Source organism: Colobus angolensis, unplaced genomic scaffold (assembly GCF_000951035.1).
Source record: "Colobus angolensis palliatus isolate OR3802 unplaced genomic scaffold, Cang.pa_1.0 Scaffold706, whole genome shotgun sequence".
Taxonomy (NCBI): Eukaryota; Metazoa; Chordata; class Mammalia; order Primates; family Cercopithecidae; genus Colobus; species Colobus angolensis.
Window position 1 is genome coordinate 23933 of NW_012120777.1, and position 3625 is coordinate 27557.

The window sequence follows — 3625 nt, forward strand, 5'->3', positions numbered from 1 at the left end:
CTAAAAATACAAAAACTAGCCGGACGAGGTGGCGGGCACCTGTAGTCCCAGCTACTTGGGAGGCTGAGGCAGGAGAATGGCGTGAACCGGGGAGGTGGAGCTTACAGTGAGCCAAGATTGTACCACTGCACTCCAGCCTGGGTGACAGAGTAAGACTCGGTCTCAAAAAAATAACAATAAAAATAAAAATAAAAATAAAATAAAATATGCTGATATATAAAAATATAAATTTTAAACCAAAACTACATAACCAGTTCAGTAACATCTTTTTAAAAAATTTTTAATTTTTATGGGTATATAGTAGATATATATATTCATGGGTTATGTGAGATATTTTGACACAGGCGTGCAATGCATAATAGTCTCTTTTTCATTTAATACATAATAACTGTCTTTCTATTTCAGTAAATAATAAAAGTATCAAAATTTTAATGACTCCATAGTATTCCATTATATGGATATACCGTGATTTCCAAATTTCCACTGTTTTGAACAGTAGTGTAGTGAACTTTCCTTTACACATGTCTTTGAGTATAGGACAGATTATGTCCTTGGAATAAGTTTCTAAGGATGGAATTATTGGGTCAAGAGCAATGTATATTTTATATTTTGATACACGACAATACAACAATCAATTGAGATATATTTTTCCCCATTTCCGTATTATTTTCTGATTTCTAAATTTCATACTACATAATGGCCTTGATAGTTTGTACATTTAAAATGAGGCTCCCAGGCTGGGTGTGGTGGCTTACGCCTGTAATCTCAGCAGTTTGGGAGGCTGAAGGGGACAGATAACTTGAGGTCAGGAGTTCAAGACCAGCTTGGCCAACATGGTGAAACCCTGTCTCTACTAAAAATACAAAAATTAGCTGGGCGTGGTGGCAGGCGCCTGTAATCCCAGCTACCTGGGAGGCTGAGGCAGAAGAATTGCTTGAACTTGGGAGTTCGAGATTGCAGTGCGCAGAGATGGCACCACTGTACTCCAGCCTGGGTGACAGAGTAAGACTCTGTCTCAAAAAATAAAAAAGATGCTCCCATCAGCAGAATATGAGTGTGTATGTTTCCCAGACTCATGCCATTCTTTTGCACTTTTGCTTACTTGACAGAAAATGGCAGTCTTCCAATTTTCATTCATTTAATTATGAGTGAACATTGAACAAAATTTTGTGTGTTTGCAAGCCATTTGTACTTATTTTATGAAATACCTATTCATAGTCTTTGTCCATTTTTCTTTGGAATATTTCCTTTCCACATTAAGAATAATATCCTCTATTGTCTGTCATATGTTGCAAATAATCTCTCCTTGTCATTTGCATTTCCTTGCCTTTCAGTAATATTTAATTTTTATGAAGTCGCATTTATCCATTTTCTCCCCTATGGCTTCTTCTTTTAGTGTTATGTCTGGCAATATTCTTCTATCCCCAAATTATGTCAATATATACTTATGTTTTCTTTTCATATGTTTATGATATTGCTTTTTAAAACGTTTAATTCTTTAGTCCAGGGGTAAATTATTCTGATTGTGGTAGGAATTGAACCTTTCCCTCAAATTGTTAAGCAGTCCCAATCACTGATTTTAAAAACATTTTCCCTAAATGTTTAACATTTCTCAAGTTAAACATTAGATTGACTTTGATCTGTTTCTGAGTTGTTCTCCTCCATTGGTTTGTGAGTGGCTTCTGCTGCTGGCTCCATACTGTTCCCATGACTACACCTTGGAGGCACATTTTAGGGTCTGGTAAGGCAAGTACCCCCCCATTACTTCTGCACAAGTTTTCTGACTATTTTCACTCCTTTATTCTTCCAGATGAAATTTAGAATCAAGTTCACAACAAAAACTCGTTGGAATTTTGATTGTGATTTTGCTTAAAATTAGAGATTACTTTGGGAAGAATAGTGGTCTTTGCAATTTTGAATCTTCCTACCAAAGAACATGGTCTGTCTCTTTCCATTTATTTAAATCTTTTTTCCTAAAGTTCCTCCAAGTTTAATAAATTTCTTCACATAGATCCTGAACTTTTAGTTTAATCCTGAGTATTCAGAATTCTTTGCAGTAGTTTCAGGTTATAAGCATTTAACACATTTAGGAAAAAAATTACATTATAAAAAGAAGTTAATCTGGAAGGATGCATGCCAAATTGTTCATAATGTTTTTCATCTGAAAATGACTCAGAAGGTTTGGGGAAGGAGCAAGAGATTTTCGCTGTTTATTTTATGTACTTCTGGAAGGTTTGAATTTGTTACAGGAAGCATGACTTTAAAAACATCAATATGTAATCAAGATTAAATATCACTAAGGCATCTTAATAATATATTGCTGGTAGAATATAAGTTGCTTTTCTGGAGGGCAATTTGGCAACGGGTATCAAGATCCTTAAATATTTATCTGCTAAAGAAGTGATAAAAAGTGTACACAAAGATTTATACAGAGATGTTCATCACAGAGAAATGAGTAATAATGGAACATTGGAACAGCCTAACAACCTGGATTGCTTAAATTAGAGAATACTATGCTGCCATTGAAATTTATCTTAAAAAAAAATTTTTTTTTTTTTTATTTTTGGAGATGAAGCCTTTGCTCTGTTGCCCAGGCTGGAGTGCCGTGGCACGATCTCGGCTCACTGCAACCTCTGCCTCCCAGGTTCATGGTGTTCTCCTGCCTCAGCCTCCTGAGTAGCTGGGATTAAAGGCATGCGCCACCGTGCCCAACTAATTTTTTTAGTAGATATGGGGTTTTGCCACCAGGCTGGTCTTGAACTCCTGACCTCAGGTCTGCCTGCCCTGGCCTCCCAAAGTGCTGGGATTACAGGCGTGAGCCACCGCGCCTGGCCTAAAACTTTATTTCCATCCCATGGAAAATGTTCTTTTAGAACTCCATTGATATGTGTAGCCATGTAAGTAGTATGTGTATGTGTGTGTGCATATGTATATATACATATGTCTATATATACACATGTGTATACATGCATACACTGCTTACATGTATATACACGTACATGCAACTTACATACATGTAGATAGTCATGTATGTATACATGTGTATATGTATATTACCTGTATATACATATTTTTAAATATGTTAATAGTGCTTTTCAGTGGTAGTATTATAAGTGATCTGTATTTTCCTTACATTGAAAAAAATTCAATGCATTTTTTAAAAATAATAAGATATGTTTTAAACAACCATTAATACATTTTTAGAAAAACAGGATGAAGTTGTCTATGACAATCCATGTGAAAGTCCAGAGGAACTGAAAGTCATTGACTGTGTGGTGGGGCTGCAGGACGATAAGAATTTGGAAGTGAAAGAACTCAGGAGGCAGTGCCAGCAGCTGGAGTCTAAACAGGGCAGGATCTGTGCTGAAAGAGCCTCTCTCAGGAGTAGAAAGGTAGGGACACTCAGAGGCTTTCTTTTCTCTTCCAGAGATTTATTATTGTATGAAGGATAAAGAGGTATTGAAATAAGGTTTTTACCATCACAGTGATTAATTTTTTGTGTGCTTATGTACTTATCTATGGCTATAATTAAAATGCTTTTATTTATTTATTTATTTATTTATTTATTTATTTATTTATTTATTTATTTTTTGGAGACGGAGTCTAGCTCTGTCGCCCAGGCTGG

At 35.7% G+C, this 3625-nt stretch overlaps 1 long non-coding RNA gene across 1 annotated transcript in view; it reads left to right on the top strand.

Moving 5' to 3' along the window:
- The first annotated feature begins 1808 nt into the window (after window positions 1-1808).
- Window positions 1809-3625, top strand: part of LOC105501374 — an 8040-nt gene continuing 6223 nt past the window's right edge. Inside the window, exons 1-2 of the long non-coding RNA XR_001000183.1 lie at window positions 1809-1939; window positions 3205-3392. This is a non-coding gene — a long non-coding RNA (uncharacterized LOC105501374). The remainder of the gene's footprint in view (window positions 1940-3204; window positions 3393-3625) is intronic.